Genomic DNA, 20,730 nt, shown 5'->3' on the forward strand with positions numbered 1-20,730 from the left:
TTGCCATCGTGCCTGCACTGTGCACCTCATCGGACTTTACAAAACTACTGGAGAAGCACAGAGGGAGCTTTCCCAGGGCCTGCATCTGCTTCCTGATGCCCTTCTGAGGAAAGGGAAGGGAAGAAGTTAGTGCTGAGTTTTCTCCTGCTAGACAGATAATGTTTTGGGCTGTTACTTGCACAGAAACAGGAAATTTTTACCTTCACCAGACAAAACCCTTTCAGGGCATGCTCGCTGGGGCACTTGGGAGGAACTGCTTTCAGGGATACCAGCAGCAGTGGACTGATCTGACAGCAAATGTAGTCCTTGTTTGTGCAGTTGCAGCAAGAAGGAATTAGGGACTTTTTTTTTTTTTTAATCGTTGTCTTCAGTTGTCCTACATAACATTTAAGCCACACTGTGCAGAGTCCCTGTGTCCACCTTGCCCCAGAACCTGCCCGTAGCTAAGGTACAATTGCTCTTTCTCCTGCAAATAGTTTCTCAATTATAAAGTGGATATTCGATGCCATGGTTCAGCAATTTCAAATTGCATAAACTTAGACTTAAGTCCTGTATCTGACAGAATTCTGGAAACAGGCAGTAATGTAAGTGTCACCTATAAACCCAGAATCATAGAAGATTTAGGTTGGAAAAGACCATTGAGATCATCAATCCATCCGTTAACCCAACACTGCCAGGTCCACCATTCACTACAGACAGTACGATTTGTTGATTGCATACATATTGCACCCTGACTTCCCGAAACTGCTGCTTGTTACGTGATGCAAATTACAGGGACACGTTTTGATCGCTAAAGGAACAGGTGAGAAAGACTGGTATTATTAGGATGTTGTTAGCACAGACATGTCCTTCGCAAGTATGAAAAGGCAACACACTCTCATTGTGAAGTCAAGGTATAAAGCTTCAGCCCCATTTAAATGCCACCAGTTCACTTGCACTTGCCTACGTCGAGGTGCAATAGCAGCACTTTGCTTTCTGCTGCTCCCGTGCAAAGTGCCCGGGCCAGCTGCCCCCGGCTCAGCAAGGACTCCAGTTTTGAAATTCCACACGCGGTTTCCAGAGCAAGAGGATAGGTTTCTTCTATAACTTCTGCTGTTAGGACCCTGCTCTTTGATCACGGGAAGTTAAATACTTGTGCTATCTGGCAGGAATCGTGCACACCTCTAAAGAAAACACGGTGAGGGCTCCAATTGTCCAATAGTGGCTCATATTAACTACCTGACCGTGACTAATCGTTGAGGTTTGTATGTGCTTGAAGGGTGTGTGTAGCTCTGCATACTTTGACCTTGTTTCTGGCGTGACAAACTGTCATACCCACCAAATGTAGGCTATCCCAAGGCAAGCTCTGCCAGACTCCGTGCTGTGCCATGTCCAGCTGCACCAAAACAAGCTTCTGACTTCAAATTCAGATGGAAGCTCTGTAAAACTACAGGCTAGGTCCTTTCTTCCTGCAGCAACTAAGATGCCAGCAAGCCTCTGGACAGTTGACTCCTATTTGTTTTGAAGAAGAAAATCAATGTGCAAACCAACATGTCTGCATTTAATCTAATTGTGCCTAATTGTGCACAACCTTTTCTTTGTACAGTGTCCTTCAGACTAACTTTCAACCCCTCCACAACTGGCACTAGCAATGCTTTGAGGTGTCTCAGCTACCACGCTGCAATCCACCTGAACCATGCCCGAGCCCAGCAGACAGCGTCCTTCCTGCTGCCTGGTTTTCTCGGAACATTTAAGGCCCGGCAGGGGAGGCCTGATCCCTCTCACCCCCTGTCTGTGTGCATCACCTGCAAACAGCCTTGCTTTGTGGACCCACCTGCACAGGTTTGCGGCCCGTGATCCTTCTGCAATACATGGACATCACTCCCCCGCAACTTGTTTTTTTCCCTCTTAAACAAAGCAGACCGCATAGTCCAAAGAGAGACTTTTTCCACAAGCATTTCACCAAGCATCTATGCAGAACAGCAGGACCTAAAGCTGTGAGTTGGCTCAGCGCGCTCCTGCTGGCAGGGACAGGAGTGTCACCAGAGGTCCCGTGCTGTCTGCCGCATCCCGCCCTGGGACCCCCGTCCAGGCACCGCTGCTGGGCTGGCAGCATTTGGTCCCGCCTGGCAAGGCAGGAGGCTTTAGGGGAGAAAAGGCCTTGTGGCCAGGCACATTTGCCAGCAGTGGGCAGAGAATGGGTTCAGTCACAGTGGGGTGGTGGAGGAGAGCAGCATCACTGCATCTGCAAGTGCCGCAAGCATGGTGGGGGCTGCCAGCACCTGGGCAGGATGCAAAAGTTATTTGGGACAGTTCAGCAAGGTGAAAGAGCCACACTCACACTTAAGCACAGCATAGGTGGCATATAACTGCTTCTCCTGCCCTTTTTATGAGGGCTAGTGGGATCACGAGCTTGTTGTCGGTAGGCCACGTTGTGGTACTGGTTTGTGCTTTTTGGTTTGGTTTGGTTGCTGCAGTTGGAGCAGCTGGAGCAGCCTGCCTGGTTTCTAGGTGCAGGAAGGAACGTGCAGGATGCACAGAATAACCCTTCTGCTCTACTCGTGTGGCCAGTCCACACTAAAGCACAGTGTTACAAGAAACACACTGACCAGACTGAGTGTTTTTTCAAGGGAACAGTATGATCAGAGGAAGGTTTAAACACGCAGCCTAGAAGGGATGCCTGGATCACCCCAACAGCGTCAGTCTGAGGAAGGGATGACTTAAAGGTGGGACACGAGAAATTACTGAAAGGCCATTTCAAAGAGGAAGGTAGTAGATGAGAAGGGATGTGACTGGATGAGGGAAAGGCTGTGGATGTTGTTTACCTGGACTTTAGCAAAGCCTTTGATACGTTTTCCCACAGCATTCTCCTGGAGAAACTGGCTGCCCATGGCTTGGACGGGTGCACTCTTTGCTGGGTAGGTAAAAAGCTGGCTGGATGGCTGGGCCCAAAGGCTTGCGGTGAACGGAGTGAAATCCAGTTGGTGGCTGGTCACCAGTGATGTTCCCCAGGGCTCGGTATTGGGGCCAGTTCTGTTGAATATCTTCATCATCAATCTGGAGGAGGGGATCGAGTGCACCCTCAGTCAGCTTGCAGATGACACCCAAGATGGGCAGGAGTGTTGATCTGCTTGAGGGTAGGAAGGCGCTACAGAAGGATCTGGACAGGCTGGATCGATGGGCCGAGGCCAACGGTATGAGGTTCAACAAGGCCAAGTGCCGGCTCCTGCACTTGGGTCACAATAACACCATGCAGCGCTACAGGCTTGGGGAAGAGTGGCTGGAGAGCTGCCTGGGGGAAAAGGACCTGGGGATGCTGGTCGACTGCCAGCTGAATATGGGCCAGCAGTGTGCCCAGGTGGCCAAGAAGGCCAACAGCATCCTGGCCTGTATCAGAAATAGTGTGGCTAGCAGGACTAGGGGAGTGATCGTCCCCCTGTACTCGGCACTGGTGAGGCTGCACCTCAAATACTGTGTCCAGTTTTGGGCTCCTCACTAGAAGAAAGACATTGAGGTGCTGGAGCGGGTCCAGGGAAGGGCAATGAAGCTGGTGAGGGGTCTGGAGAACAAGTCTTACGAGGTGTGGCTGAGAGAACTCAGGTTGTTCAGCCTGGAGAAAAGGAGGCTGAGGGGAGACCTTATCGCTCTCTACAACTACCTGAAAGGAGGCTGTAGAGAGGTGGGTGTTGGTGTCTTTTCCCAAGGAACAAGTGATAGGAGAGGAAACAGCCTGAAGTTGCACCAAGCTAGGTTTAGATTGGATATTAAGAAAAATTTCTTCCCTGAAAGGGTTATCAAGTATTGGAACAGGCTGCCCAGGGCAGTGGTTGAGTCACCATCCCTGGAGGTATTTAAAAGACATGTAGATGTGGCACTTGGGGACATGGTTTAGCGTTGGACTTGGCAGTGTTAGGTTTATGGTTGGACTCGATCTTAGAGGTTCTTTCCAACCTAAATGATTATGTGAGGGGGAGACCTGCCAGGTACCATAAAACCAAAGCCTTTGCCATGCCTGTATCAGGGTTTCAGTGGTCAGCTTCTCAAATGACTGTTTGTGTTCACACAGAGGGATGTTTATGAAGTCTGTAATCCCAAATGCTAATGTAGATGTTAAGATTTTGGGAACCAATGCCCTTCTACTAATATGCTCCATGATTTTACAAGGCACAAATTAGTACCTCTGCAAGTAACTCCTGCAATGACTGACAAAAGCAATACTGTGCCCTGCCATGCTTCTGACCACTCATTTCTTTTCCTCCTTCCCCACGCCCTCCTTCAGCCTCCACCTCCAGCCTCCTTTCAAATGGACACACCTGGAAGGACCAGCTTGTCAGAGACACCTGCTGCAGAACACTGATCCCTTGCAGAGAGCACCTCCCAGCAAGGCTATCGGCTTCCTTATCAGGGTACATCAAAATTCACATTTCTGGGAGGTGAAGTGGTCACAGAAAAGACTATTTATTGCACTGAAGCCTCCTGGGGTTTCAGTAGCCAAAAAGCAAGCAGCTGCTGAACATCAGGGAGAATATGCCGGGTGTGAGTCAGCTCCACAGGGCACTGTGGCATCCAGGCAGACACAGGGCACTCCCGGCCAGGGGACGTGGAAATGCTGAGGGCTGGGACTGCACTTAAGAGAGATGCTGCAGCCTCCTGCTGCTCAATGCTGAAGAGAGCTACAGCCCTTTAGCTGAGGCGATCTTAGATTATGATCACCCTGATGAAAAAAAAACCCAAAACCCTCATATAACCAGCTTAAAAATAGAGAAGCTGTAACAGTCTGGAGAGTTATGGCATCTGTCATCCCAGCCGGTCTCCTATTAATACCAACAGGAGCAAGGACCACATGGTCAGCTAGCTGACTGTACAGCCAAATTGCAGAGCATGGGAACGAGTACTCTAGCTGATCCTCGGTGCTGCCCATTCCAAAGCTTGCCCTGAGTAACTTGTAATTTTGTTTTACCCCACATTTTCTTACCCATTTATTACCTTGAGGTAAGAGTTAAGATCGAAGCAGTTTGCACCAGCACGTCCTGCTACTATTTATTTTTGCTATGTGTGGGCTTCAGGAAAAGCCCAAGACAACAGGGTACGCTGGTAAAACAGGCGGTGTTCTGAAAACCCTAATTCAGTAGCGCAGAGTAATCCACTAAAAGCTACTCAGCAGCTGCTGGCATTACGATCCATCTCCATGAGCTGAAAAGAGGTGACGCTGACAGTCTGTGTGTTAGCAGGTATCCTTAGACTGACATTTCTATCGCTACTGCCACCTCTCTTCCTCACGCTCTTCTCCTGCGCACCGTGTGCTGGAGCCACTGACTGCCAGCCCCAGGACCCTCAGCCAATTTTTGCTGTCAGTACTATGCATGTTGACCTTGAAAAACCTGCTCCTTGCGTAGTTGCCTTTTGAGCCTGAAACCTAGACAAAACAAGGTTTCACCCAGATTTTTTCTCATTACATTTTTTTTGTAGCTGCCCATGAGGTCTCTGCCTTGCTTAAGCAAACAAAGAGGTGCAAAAGGACTGGTGAAAGGGGATGCGCTGACAGGAATTGCCCACTGTCCTCCAGACATGCAAGCCTGTGGTGTAAACCCTGCCGTAAGTCCTGGAGAACATGCAGTGCACTGCATTTTTTCATGTGTGATATCCTTTCCCTGCTTCCTGTGTCATGTCGTCGTACAACTGTAGCCTGGGTGCGAGCTGCAGCGAGCGTAGGGTCACCTGCAAGACCGGATGGGAAGAACAAACTAGAAGACCAAACTGGAGAGGGGGAGGCAGGAGGTGGGAGCTAGTAAGGGCAGACAACGTCTAGTTTGGTTTTCCATAAGGAAAATACTTACAAGTTTTTAATAGTTTTAAGCCCTTCGGAGTGTCCGGTTTGTGCCTTGGTTAAATGTGGGAGGCGCTGCTCGTCATCAGCAGACCTGCTCTGAGTGCTGTGGGTGCTGTGTGCATGGGACGACTTGTTCATAAACCCTCTAGCAGCAAGTAGCTTTACTAAGCAGTTGCTTATAATGTTGTGAGGCAGTTTTCCAAACCAAATTTGAAGAAATAGTTGCTTTCTGGACAGAGGACACACATATGGAGTTGAATAAATATCCAGGGCTGAGCTCCTTCACAGAAGACAAAGCTCCTGGCATTTGACTGTCTCCACCTGAGGCCTATTTGCTGTTTGTTAAGTGACCGGTCGGTTTTACTTCATTGATGTGAGCAGCAAAAAGCACCTGGGCTGTGCTCTAAAAGAGGAGCTTCCCTATCACCCATGGTTGACGAGGAGGGGAGGTGCTATCCCATCAGTTTTTTGGGGGTTAGAAGGGCTTGCTTCAGGAACTCCGACCACTAGGTTTTTAAAACAGTGAGTATGGTGGCATTTGAAGCTAGCTGAAACTCCGGTTGAAGCTGAGTCTTTTTCTGTACTTCCAAGAGTGTTTTTAACCTTTTCTCATCAGAAGAAATGCTTTATAAAACTTGTGCCTGGCTCAATTACATTGCTTTTTTTTTTTCTCCCTAGACCTGATGTGGAACAGCTGTAAACATCAACAAAGTGAGTCACATGTCAATTTTTTTGTTAACACTTAAAGTCTTGAAGCCAGATGTTTGAGCAGCAGGAGAGGGAAAAATGAGTTCAGTTTCCTGGCAGGGATATAAGCCTTTGTGTCACGGGATCTTCTTCACTCCTTTGAGCCACGATTTGTATAGTTTTCCCGAGTGCTTTTCTCAAAACAAACAGGAGAGCTTAGAAACTAAAAAATGGCTATCACATGGAGGAAACCAGAGCAGATAAAAGGGGCTGACCAAGTATGCTGGCTTCAGCAGATATGCAGACCATCTGGTCTGGAGGGTCTACACCCAAGCAAATGAGCCCTGCAGAAGTTCAGCATCTCCACCCAGGTTGCTTCCCTGGTGCTTCCCCAGGAGACCAGCACTCCCTGGGAGAGAAGACTGCCCTACAGTGGGCTCTCCAGCACAGCGAGGGACAGGCAGCAGTGGCACAGGTCACAGGCAGAAAGGACAGCTTCTATGGACAAAGCTGTGTCTCAGCAGACTCCCAGTTTCACCAGGGGTATGCCGCTTTGGAGCTAGAAGGCTGGATGCCCAAATGTACCTGGGGAATTGAGGATAATCTTGGCATTGGGTAACTTGAAATGTTTGTAAGAATTAGGTGCTTCAGAACAGGGGACTGGCAAAGGCAGCTGCAGAAAACTTTCTTTACATCCTAGAGCCCTTATATTTCTGGTCAGAATACAGTGTCTTTTGCTACTGTGATTTATAGTGAAGTACCTGCTGATGGAGAGAACAAATTCTTCTCTCTTGAGAGCAAAGCCAGGACCATCACTCCCCCCACACCTAGAGAGAAGCAGGGGTGCAGCCATCACCCCTCCATGTCTATTCCAGCATACAGCCAAGGAAGAGTAGTTGCCTAGCTCAGGTCTCCTTGCTGTCTTTGAGAGCACCTCTGCTATGTCAGGAATGAGACCTTCCTTATTTCCCATGGTGGCTGTTTGTAGCAGAAATCTTTGATGTGGAGACTGTCTGAGAAGGAAAAATGCATGTTTAGTTACCCTAAAGGGCAAGGCATTCATCTCCAAAGCTGCAGGTCTCAGTCCCAGCTCCCAGTACCACTCCTGTGCTGGGAAGTAAACACATCTTCCTGCTCCCCTCTGGAAAAAGTTGGCATTGGCAGATGCTGCGTGCCAAGCACCTCCGGAGGAGATGACATGGAAGGCTGTGTGTGCAGGCGTGGTGTGTTCAGGATGAGTATGGATCTGCAGGCTAGCCCTCAGGCTGAAAGAGACCCATATTTTGAGTAATCCCAGAGGCAGAAATTGGTGAACCTGGGGAGCTTTAATTTGAAAGTGCGTAGACATTTACATTTTCAAAAACCTTCAGGGTTAGTTAGCAGCCAAGCAGGGACTCTGCAGAGCACAAATCCAGATTTGGGTACTTAAATCCCCCACAACCTTTGCATTTACTTGAGCAAAAGTCACTTCAAAAGTATTTTGAGAATACGGCTTCCCAAACTTGCAGCAAAGGCTGCTAACTCTAGCTTTCACATTAACTGGAACAGGCTTAATCAAAACACATCACGTTGAACTTGAAAGCCTTCCGTTTACCTCAGTGGATTTTCCCCTAAGGGCTTTTGTACCCAGACATTTGAGCAAAGTGACCAAGTTGCCCCCATGCAATCAGTAGTACTTCAAGGCTAAACACCCTCAGTAAGTAGAAAGGAAAAAAATTAGGTTTTCGACTTGGGTTCAAAGTGATCTGACACCTTGTTATTTAACAGCTTTTCCCACGCCTGAACGACCCACCTCTCTGCAGCAAAAAACACATTTTCAAACCAGCTCCAAGCTAGCTAATTGCAGCCTCAAACGAAAACTAAGGAGGCCACTTGGCATGGTGAATGCAGGTGAGGGGAAGCTCTTCCTTCAGCTTGCAGCATCCTCCCCTCTACTAATGCCAGATGTACTTTCAAAAGCAGAATGTACATTTGACCTTAGCCTGCTTTCTTGTAAACTGACAAATTATAGTCATTACACAACCACAGTAATTTCACATTGCAAAAATCCATGTTTACAAACACTTGCTAGCTAAAGAGAAACAGAAGGCATAGCTATAAAAGAAGCCCAGAGACTGACATTCCTAGCAGCTCTTAAGGCCAAGAATGTCATTGAGTGGGGACACCAGCCTTCACTGAACTCACCCTTAAAAAAAAAAGATCTTAGCTACTCTAATGAATCACTGTAAGAGTTGGTAGATAACCCTGCTTCTGCTAGGATGGCATCAAAAAGAGTGCTAGTCTGTAGCCATTGGTGTGTTTGATCTCGCTTCAAACCAAGGATGATGTCCTCCGAAGCTCTGGCTAGAAAACAACACGGTGTTTGTCTTCTATGCTCTTCTAAATAATTTGTCAGCATCGAGGTTATCATATTTATCTCACCTGGTATGCAGCAAATGCAATACCACCCCTTTTGAACAGAGGCTGGAAGAGAAAAAGAAATGCCTTGTAGACTTCTGCTGCTTGTGAGCTTTTTTCTGCAAAGACCCACATACAGCAGGACAACAGAATGGCCTGTCTGCTGCAGGTGGCATCTTCTCTAGCCACCAGATCACAAACTGTAAATCTCTAGGAGAAAGCTTTAAATGCTTATGTATTTCCTTCTTTACAGTCTGTAGAAACTCACATACTGCAAACGTTCAGAAGAGACCATTGGTCAGAATCGGAGAAGGTTCCTTTGTGTACTTCATGGTTGCTTTTTAATTTGTGCAGAGATTTGGCATGTCTTTAACACACAGATGATTTATTCACAGTGGCTCAATAACACTAACTTCAGACAAATTCTTTTGGTTCATGGTTGTTTGGTTTGGTTTTGTGGCTAGAGCATCTGTATACTCCTAGTATGCGGAAAAGGTCTCAATTGCCTGATAATTTGAATGCTCCTAGGCTTGAAAACTTCCTTCTAAAACAGATTTAATTGAGAGCAATTTTGTCCAGTGTCTTCCACTCCTGCCCTTCCCTTTTTGAAGGGCCCATTTAAAAACAAACAAACAAACAGGAACATTGCCCAAGAAGCGCAGGGTTTTTTCTTGATTGCTTCACTTGGAAGTGATCCATCTTTAACTGTGCTTTAGCCAGAAATTACTTCCAATTTACACACTTACTCCGATACTTGGAAACTTCCACAGGCGAGCGTTTATGCTCAATCGCAGTTGTGATGTCCAAGTATGGGTGCTCACTGGAGACCCAGTCTGCACTTCTGTCCATCAAGACAATGAGGAAAACCAACTGACCCCCTTTGCTCCTGCCTTTAAGCTTGCTGGCTGTTACGCTAGTAAGCAGTGACTGCAAATCACCAACATTGCGGTGAACACAGTTAACGTGTTCTCTAGATTTAAAAGCTTGAGGACTTGCAGTGGTTTGTAAGTTCCGTGCAATGAGCCATGTGCAGAAGCATAAAGGAAGGCTGCAGTGATTTTTGTTTTCATGTCATTACCAGACAGTGGAAGGTATTTGGAAGGTGAAGACTTTGAAAACCTCCCTGGAAGAATTTTAAGAGATAGGAAACCAAGCAATGTAACTAAGCCATGATTTTTTTAATGATGTAGTCCTTTGGTGCTAAAATGTAAGGCAGGCAAACTCTACCACAAGGGTGCAATGGTAAGGCAGGCTTCACTGTAAGTGGCAGAAGGCTTTAATTCGCTGCTCTTGTTCTAAGGGGTCAGATGATGATCTTTACATCAGTACGCCAAAGGAAATAATTTAAACATAATTAACTTGAGCTAACACTGAAACTCTTGGGAACATGATGGTGTTCAATGCAAGTGGGTTCAAACTTGCTCTTTATCAGGGATGTGATATTACTGTTTGAATTAAAACAAGTCTTAATTAAACTTGACCTAAGTGAGAATACAGTTGGATTAATACTACACTTGCTCAGACTGTAGTTCTAGTACGCTTTAGAGTGGAGAAGGAATAAACTATTGTTTTACTGAGGATTCATATAGCAACTTATTTTTATAAATGCTGTGCAACTTCTCCTTCGCTTGTGCCTGGGTCTCACATTCTTATTTCAGTAATTGGTTTTTGAGAAAATGCATTATAAATCAACCTTATCGGCATTAAGGTTTATTGTTACGGGTTATTTTATACTCGTATGCCTTTTCAAATAGGCTGTAAAGATAGCTGTCTGTTGGGGTTTTTTTAACTACTTTTATTTAAAAACAAACACACAAAACACTAAAGCAAAAAATCCCTACAGCAAGGTTTCTGAAAGACAAGTTAAGGAGAACTTAGAAATGAAGTGCGTTCAGATAGATACTGAGAGACTGACAGCTGAATGCAATATTTTGAAAAACAGTACTTTCGCCTGGGACTAACAAATAAGAATATATTTTGGTAGTTCAAATAAAACCTATCTCCTTTTTCTGACTGAAAGGACCAAGATAGATCCTATACTTCCCCCCAATGTCTTTAGAGTATGGCCATTCATTCCGCAAAACCCAGGCTTGTTATTTTTGAACACTGCCTGATTTTCCAAGGGAGGAGAGAAGGGAGTTTGGTTGTGTAGCTGCCTCCAGAGCAGATACTGATTCCCTCCTTCTACATGCAGTCAGCTCCCGCCTTGCAAACTGTCTGCAACCTGCAGCCCTGGTGCAGGATCCACCGGGTTGGTTGTGAAACACACACAGTGTCAGGCATCTCCTCTGCCAGGCTTTGTTAAAAAAAAATAAAAAATGCCTGAAGGCAGAGCCAGTAGCTCAAAAATAGCTTTATTCACACACCGAAGGGAAGATCCCAGAGTGATCTGGACAGGCTTGAGAGGTGGGCCTATGCAAACCTCATGAAGTTCAACCAGACCAAGTGCAAGGTCCTGTACCTGGGTCAGGGCAACACCATGTACAAATACAGACTGGGCGGAGAATGGATTGAGAGCAGCCTTGAGGAGAAGGACTTGGGGGTGTTGGTGGATGAGAAGCTCAACATGAGCTGGCAATGTGTGCTTGCAGCCCAGAAAGCCAACCGTATCCTGGGCTGCATCAAAAGAAGCGTGGCCAGCAGGTCGAGGGAGGTGATTCTGCCCCTCCACTCCACTCTTGTGAGACCCTACCTGCAGTACCATGTCCAGCTTTGGAGTCCTCAGCACAAGATGGACATGGACCTGTTGGAGTGGGTCCAGAGGAGGGCCACAAAGACAATCAGAGGGCTGGAGCACCTATACTATGAAGACAGGCTGAGAGAGTTGTTCAGCTTGGAGAAGAGGAGACTCCAGGGAGACCTTATAGCAGCCTCCCAGTACCTGAAGGAAGCCTATAGGAGAGATGGGCAGAGACTCTCTATCAGGGATATAGGATGAGGGGTGATGGTTTTAAACTGAGAGAGGGTAGATTTAGATTAGATATTAGGAAAAAATTCTTTACTGTGAGGGTGGTGAGGCACTGGAACAGGTTGCCCAGAGAAGTTGTGGCTGCCCCATCCCTGGAGGGGTTCAAGGCCAGGCTGGATGAGGCTTTGAGCAACCTGGTCTAGTGGGAGGTGTCCCTGCCCATGGCAATGGGGTTGGAACTAGATGATCTTGAAGGTCCCTTCCAACCCGAACCATTCTGTGATTCTGTGATCTTTTTTGGTTTTTTAGGGTGTTAGGTGCTGGAGGTGCCACTCTCAGGTTTCAGCTGCCCTGAAAGCAAGCCTGCAGCCCACGGCACGGAGGGTGGCCTTGCAGAGTGCACCCACCTGGTGGTCCTACAGGGCCACAAGCATCTGATCCAACACCCACCCAGCTGAGAGACTGAAGTGTAATGCCTAAATTAGCCGTATTCACAGACCAAAAACCCAAACCTGAGAGAAAGATGATACTTTTCCAGAATTAGCTATTTAAAACACCAAGTAAATTTCTAATTTATGACTCCTCTAGGTGCAACAACTTCAAAATAAAGTAATCTATCCAGGTGCCACATCTTTTTCACATTAGCATGCAAATGTCTCCTACAATTTGTGGCAGACAGTCTTTCTGAATTGCCTACTTCTGGTTCTCATCTGCCTTTTGCGTATTAAGGGAGGGGGTGAGGGAAGAATTAGATGAAGGCTTTTCCACATGGATTGAGATGACCCAAAATGAAAGCAGTTGTACAAAACAGCCAATTCAGAGTTCCGTTTCCCTGATTTATGCTGCTCACATGCACCAGTGTGGTGTGTCTGGCCCTGGGAAGGAGGTCACAGCACTTCCTGACTGAAGCTGGCTAGCCCAGTTGGACTTATTCAGGCAGACAAATGATACTCTTCAGACCATCTCCACTTTTTTCTCAATTTATAAAACATTCCCTTCCCCAAAAAGCTCTGTGTCCTTTCCCCTACCTAGCTCTTTCAAGCAGCTTTCTCCCCTTGCAACCTACCTCCAAAAAATCCCCTTTTCTGCCTGTTAGACATAACTTCTCTTGCTCCAAATCACTGCCTCTGTGCAGAAAAAAACATAAGCTGGAGCGTACGTACAGCAGCAGGGCATTCCCTACCCTATAGCACTTGCAGGAGGGCAATTAGGGAAAGTCTCGCCAGGTGTGGTGTGTATGGTTGCCTGCTGCTGATGAGGGCAAGGCAGACTGAGCTCTGAAAATCCTGGTAGGGTACCAGGAAAGGCTGAACTTGCCAAATGGACTGGCGAAAAGCAGGGTGTGACTGCAAATCAGAAACCAAGCAGCTTCGTGCAATTAAATTAAAGACGAGTCTGGCCTGAGTTTAGCCTTCTGGCTGGTGGTGAGAAGGTGCTGAGATTCTGCCTTGGCCTCACACGGTGTTTTGGTGTGCTGGGTGCACAATGTGGCCATGCTGGCATTGCCCTGGAAACAGTGAGAAAGCCCTGCTCTGGAGGCTGCTAGTGGTGATGGGACATCTGGAAACCATGTGAAAGCTGCAGATGGTGGAAATGTGGTATGTGGGAAGCATGTGAATTGCTCAGTAAGCCTCCATGAACGGTGATGGAAACTCCTACATGGTAGAGACCTTCCTTGAGTGTCTCAGGAAGGAGTTTATCATCACAGTGCAAGCTAGAGCTTACACTCATGCAAAAAATATCAATGTTATTTCTGGATGGGGAGATTGAGTCACCTTTCAATTTTTGGTAAATCCGATGAGCAGTTTGTGCGACAGAGAAACAGGAGTGGAATGGCACTCATAGGTCACGTAATACAATCCCCTACAGCAGGTAAAACTGTGCCATCAAGTCCTGTTGACAAAGTAATGTCACCTTGAATTTAGAAGCTATTTTACTACTGGAAAATTGTCACAGAAATGTAATTCCTTTCTCAGAGTACTAGGAGGTACGTGAGCCAGCATAATTTGAGTTTTTTGGTTTGTCTTATCTTCCCCCGGTCTTTAGGCAGTCGTGGAGAAAAAGACAAATCTGTAACTTAAAATTATACTGATTTTTTCCAATTAATATTTCCTGTTTAAGGTTATATCATTTATAAAGGTTAAAGTCCTCTAAATTAATCCAATACTCCCAGTCTATCGCAAATTCAGTTCTTAGTATGAATTGTACCGTGATCTCAGGACATTCTATGCTTTAGTCCTGGTATTTGATTAAATTTACTTCGTTTTTCCTTTGCACTAGTTATTCTAGTAGAACTTGGACTGAAGACCACTTCATGGGAGTCTTATCCTCAAACCTGTGATAGGTATGTTTGAGAAGCAGCTTTGATTCCCAGGGGAGGGAATGAGAAGACAAGCATCTGTAACTGGCAAGTCTGTACCACAGAGGCTGAAGTCCAGCACGTTTTCTCCTGCAGTCCTACCTCTGACAGAAGGTGAGTTATTTTGGTAATAATTCCATATTGTGTCACAAACCATAGAAAAGGCTAGATTAGAGACCTCCTTGTGAGCGATAACTGAGGCTTTGGGTAGTCAAAAGATTGGCACATCTTGAAGATGCTGGAGAATGGAACTACTGCAGCAACTGTTTCTGCAAGCATTACCTCTTAACCTCTGGCTTTGACAAGAAGAGCTAAGCAGGGCAGTCCTCCCAAAAAGGTGGTTTGCGCCTTTCCTTCAAACGGGGAAGAAAAATCTCCTTGCATGATCTCTTATTAGGTGACATGGAGAAGGAACAGCTGAAGTGTGGTCTGTACAGATCGATCTCTATAACATTTTGAAGTAATTGAATATGACATTCATTATTTTCCTTATAGATACCAGTCCTCTACCTTGATTTATCTCCTCTAGCATCTGCTGGAAAATGTAATGTTTTAGACACAGGTACCGAATATTCCTATTAACCAGCTAAGAGAGATTTTTCAAGCTCTGTTGGCCACTTCCCAGCTCCCAGAGCAGAGATTTTGCAGGAACTGCCCTCTCTTTGCCATGGTGATAGTCAGCGTTTTCTCCTGCTGATGACAAGAGTATATCCCCACGCCTTTCTGCTTGGTGCCTGACTGCAGAAATAAAATCAGTTGCAGGGTTTGGGGTTTATCTCTCCAGAGGGGACAAGAGGAAATGCTGGGGAGAGAAAGCTAATCTGTTGAGAGGAAAGATTTGCACTCCAACTGAGGGAACAAGCAGGAGGAGTTTGTGGGAAGGGATTGTTTTCCAGAAGCCTTCACTGGATGTTTTGAGAGAGGAGGGTGGCTCATGCAGTGACAGTGACTGTGTAATAGCACTCAGTACTGTCTTCTGTCAGAGGCCCATCAAATTCCAGGGAGTCCTGCAGTTTGTTACTGCTGACAATGTACAAAACTAGCTGGTGTTTTGAGGAAGAAAGGATCACATGATGGAGGAGAAGGAGGCAGGGGAATAGACGGGAGGATTAAAATGAGTACGCAAGCTAGTTTGTGTGCTTTTTGATCACATGATTTAAGGGGGAAAAAAAAAGAAGTAAGCTTAAAATCATGCAGGGAAAGTACTGCCTTTCATACACAAGTCATCTTTTCAGACATGTTATCCATTAGCAATAAAATAAATCCACATGTTTTCTACAAACAACGTTGGGGTGAGTGCACATCTGGCGAGCTAGTGTTCAAACCTCGTCCTGTCTGACCGACCTGTGTGGCTGGCTTGAACTTCAGAAGTGGATCACATGAGCCACAATCAGTTCTTCTGCCTCAGGAAGAACAGGCTGGGGCTCCGGTTCATTTTCGGATGTCTACACTTTACATCTGATAGTGGCAATTGAGTGTTGAGAGAAGAACCCATTCTTTTAGGCAGTATTTATGTATGAAAAATTTAAATAAAGAGCATAAGGAAGCTGACACCCAAGTTCTGAGCTGGTAGTAGTTTTGCCATGCAATGTTCATACATAGGTTCTTCCAGAACTTTTGGTTAAGCATTCGTTTTGCCTACCAAAAAAACTTTTTTGCAAAAGCTCGTTGGCCAAAATGATGAAACCATACAAAGCCAAGAGTCACTTCTTTCCTCCTGTGACTCATGGGAAAGTGGCACTTTTACATGTTTAAAGTAGTGTATGCTAACGTACAGATGGACAGTGCTGCTGGCAGATAATTATCGGTACTGGTGTGCATAAATCGATGAAAAGCTAAGACACATTAAATCTATTTCTTAACCCTGCAATAGAGGTTTTGCAATGCACGAGTATGCTGAGTGACGATTGTAGGCTGATAGCTAGAATATTCTGGGAAACTAATCGAGGTTGTAAGGAAATTGCATGGTATTGTGGTAATATGGGCCCGGAGACTAACACATCTGGCCATTTGAAAAGCACCAGGCAACTTCTGATTATAGATCGTGTGAACCATGTGTTGTTATCCTCGAGACCACACAAATATACTAAGGCTGTAGCTTATCTCTACTACAGTTTCACCTCTCTGGACACTGGATGTCATGCTTAATTTAACCTGGTGTTTTTCCACTTTTCTCAATAGGCAGACTCCTAAAGAATGATCCAGTGGAGATGTGGACCCTGTATACTGGGTTCAAGCCTACTGCCAAAGGCATGGGCTCTTTCCAGTCCTGTTTCACATGACTTGCTCAGCCCTTAGCCCACACAGTAATCTACTACAGAAAATTCTCATCATCTACTTTTAGAATAGTCAAAAGTTTGGCTAATAAGAAATCTCTTTGGATCATCTAGCTGATGTGATACAATTATTCTACTTGGAGATGGAAGACGCATGGAAAATGCTTTTATGTTTGAAATTAAATGCCCTTCCCAGACTGTAACTTGAAGGGAGGCTGATGATGTAAGTTGCTGTTAACAAGGCTGCCAGAGGCACTGACAGGATATTTTGTTGTTTCTTAAAACTAGTTTTATATGACACAGCTAATAACATTAGAAGGGCTTCAAGTTGCCTGATTTGTTCATGGGCAAGACACTGTCAAAGAAATTACCGCTTCTCTACAGTAAGCTACTTACACATCTAAAGGCTCCAGACTCCCTCCGTGTACCCACAAGCAATTCTAACGCTGTTGAAGAGGAAGGGACTCCAAGATCTTCTAGTGCAACATTGGTCATAGGAGGATCTATCTCCATTTTGAATGAAAATACAGGTTTTTAGGAACAAATGTGTATCAAGTGGCTGTAAATACATTAAGGCTAGGAATTAAATGGAAGAAGTATCTTGCCATGGAAACTGTAAGGTTTTGGAATAGCCTTTCTGAAGTGACATCAAGCCTCATATAGTTCACCTAGTAACTCTTCCTTTTTTCCACAGAACATCAGTAATTTAGCCAAAGGGTTAACCTGGTTTGTTGTTTTCAAAAGGCATGGTAAATAATAATAAACAGTAAGTAATAATAACTATTTTAAACTAACGTGTTCCTTGTTAATTACCTGACCGCTCTTTGAAAGCTGCAATAAAAGCAGTCCCCTAGTGATTTAGGCAATGAGGGCATTCTAAATTTATTTGGTCTCACAATTTTCTGTACTTACTGAAGTCTGTGTTGTCTGCAGCTATGCATAACAGAAACCTGCGGTGGCAAAAGTTCTGTTCGCTTGTATCAGTCGCTCACTGGAAGAGAGAAAGTTAGCAGTGAATTTGCAACTTGGTAAATCAGATACTTAATTCAAAGTGTGACAGTACGTTAAGGCAGTTACGAGAAAACCCTTTTAGTTATAGCTTTACAAATCCCTTTTCTTTGCTTGTAAACATGTTCCTTTTCTTTGATGCTCTGCAGAGTTGTACAAGAAACGCTTCAGAAGACTCTCTGGTCCTTAGATTATCCTGTGAACCTGAAGCTGTTCTTGTATTAGAGTATCTTCCTGGGAAATTGATGGTGGTGTGGGAGTTCATTTATCTGCAAGGGACCCCATGCCTGAGGTTTTGTGACTGCTTTCTTCCAAAAATTATGTTTTTATAAATAAATGAGGTACATAACCCGCTTCACTCAGTTTTCTTCAGGTGGGAAGCTGACCTGTGGGCCTCGGATTTTTCCAGTGCCTGGGTCAAGGGACAAACAAATACAAGTTCACAGAAAGAGTTATCTTTGTTCCTGCTACACCTAAAATAGAGCAATGTATGGGTTTTTACTTGATCAGTCATTTCAATCTCTCCAAGCTACCATTATGGCTTTCTGTGAAAGCCTGTAAAAATAAAAATATCTTCAATGAAAATAACACTCCCTCATTCTAACACTGTGGAGTGTCTCAGTACATATTTGGCACATCCTCTGAGGTTGTATCAACAACAATCCGAAATAGGCTGCTGTAAAAGGCGAATCATAAAAATAAGCGGTGTTCAGTGGCTTGTCCTGTATCCTCTGAGGCTTCTGACATGTACTGACTGAAGTATAATCTACAATGCTCAAAGGATAAAATAGTGGGCATTAGAGATTGTGCAGTGACTGTCAAGGTCAAAGTCAGTTCTGCAAAAGAAGCGCATTAAATCCTTGTTCTGTTAAACTTTTTCACAAAACCTGATAGCAAAGAGCAGCTTCTTCATTCTTTTTCAGATGTACTGTACAGATTTCAAGTTTCTTCTGATACACAGTAGTAAAAATACACAGTGCACACAGGTTTTGTGATGGAAGACCGTTTTGCAATCTCTTGGTGCGAATATGCATAACTTCATCAAAATAAACAAGGTGGTGTTCTCAGACCTAAGTGACTTTGTTTAAAATCATATTTCCTAAAGTAACCTGCCTTAAACACTACATTAATGCTTAAAGCTACTTCTCTTCTGGGCAGCCCACCGTAAAATGCACTTTTTCAGCCTGTTTGTTTTGAGATTCAACATATGCCTTCGCAAGGTAGTCTTTCAAATGTCAAGCAGAACGGTAACACCCTTGAACAACAAAAAGACAAATGGAGGTCTGTAGGATCCAACCAGCAGCATTGACAGCACTGCAGGTGAAGCATACCACCAAGGTAACCCTCTTTATTATTATTATTTTTAAAATTTCTCCAGAGGCACCAGATGGCAGCATTTTCCTTCACTCCGAGTGTGATCTCATCCTCTCGGATTCACGCCTGGGATCATCAGGCTTTGAGGCTGCATAAGCCACAACGACCTCAACTGAACCGGACCTCCTCTGTCACCACCTGCTCTTTTTTCCCACTTTCCTTGGATGTGTGGGGTCACATTCAGGTGGCCCGAACACAATCCAGGCCCTTGGAATTGTGATTTGCCTTTTCCCTGTGCAGGTCTGAGTCCATAAGAATACAGGCACATAAAAATTCAGACCCAGTTAATATGGCTCTGAGCTCTAAAATTTCTATATCCTCTAAATATTAAGTAGCATGCAGTTTATTTGATTATCTTTTTAACTCGCTCTTTCTCATGGACATGTGTGCCCGATTTAATTCTTGTTCACAAGCAAGTTTTGCGTGTGTTCTTTTCTATCAATGCTTTATTCTTTGAATCTTATATTAATAATTCATTGTACACCAGTTATGTATGACTAGTTATGTGCGACGAGGCTTGTAACCTTTATAGCAAGAACTCTGTTCTGCACAGATAATCCAAGCCAGGGCAGGGAATTACCCTGTTTGAGAACTTAACTTCGTAAGCTATGGTTTCTTTTACAGTTACAGGTGTGGCCTAAAGCTTTGCGGGCTGGGAATTCTGTCATCACACTGTCCTCTGTCCTCCTCCTTCCTCTCATCCTCATGTTCTTGATTATAAAGCCAACGCTGCTTTATCAGTGGTTTTGTCTTAGAAGAGAAAAAACCAAAACACATTATGTTCTACTGTAACAAACTATTCATAAATCATCTCCCTTTGAACTCCGAACCTGCAGCACTGGGATGCAAATATTTATTTACTTGAACTATGTGACTAACATCAACAGGCAGCAGAAGAAAGGCTATTTATCCAAAACTGGGCTGGATTGCTGGGCGCCAGAGGGTGAAGGGGGAGTAGCCCTGGCTGCTGCTTTCTTTGATTGTTACTCCATCATGTTGCTGGTGTTTCTGCTGTGGTGACTCTGTTAATGCTTTACAAATGCTATGAGCTCAACCGTAGACTATTTGTAGATTGTTTATTAACTTCTGACAAGCAACCCATTCTTTTTCTGAAGAACATATGTCACGAGAGATCTATATTTTTTTTTCAGTTTTTCAAATTTCAGCCAAATTTAACAAGAGTGTCACAGGACAGGGACACTAAACCCTCTGCAACTCCACCCTTCCTCTTATTTAATACCGAAAGTTACCTATAAACAAGCAGGAGGGAAGGAGGGAGGGAAGAGCACAGGAAGTCACAAGAATCGTGTATGATGAAAATGTTAGGCTGTGTAAATTTGGAAAACAGTGCTATTTTCTTCAGTTAAAAATATTCAAATGAAAAAAAAAAAAAAAGGCTAAAACTCCCTCAATTTTCTTTCACCTTCTTGTAGAAATTTCTTTCCAGTTCTGGATTTGCCTGTACTTTGGTATTAGGTAACGTATGCAAACAGGACAGATGTAGCTTTACTGCCCAAGATGTATGGAATAAATGCAATGGAAGTATGCTAGCATCTCGCCCGAAAGCTGAGCGGTACCGCACCACTCAAAGACAATTTTGTTGGTTTCCCCTTACCTTCTAATAAAGGAGGCAAAGAATTTTAAATATATTTCCATGGTCTTTAATGATTGATGCAATCCCTTGTGCACAGTTGCTTTGCAAAGTGGAAGAAAAATTAACTGTAAATACTTTCTTTTGTCTAATTATAGCACTGTAATTACTAACCAGTACCTTCTCTGCGAAAGATAAGCAGGCACCCGTGATAAGCTTTGCAAGAGGAGAGGAGATGAGGAGAAGGTAAAAAGACTGTCTGGTATCACTCGGTATGGATCGTTACAGCTTGCCATTATTTATTTTGGAACTGTGACAACT

This window comes from Chroicocephalus ridibundus, chromosome 5 (assembly GCF_963924245.1).
Source record: "Chroicocephalus ridibundus chromosome 5, bChrRid1.1, whole genome shotgun sequence".
Taxonomy (NCBI): domain Eukaryota; kingdom Metazoa; phylum Chordata; class Aves; order Charadriiformes; family Laridae; genus Chroicocephalus; species Chroicocephalus ridibundus.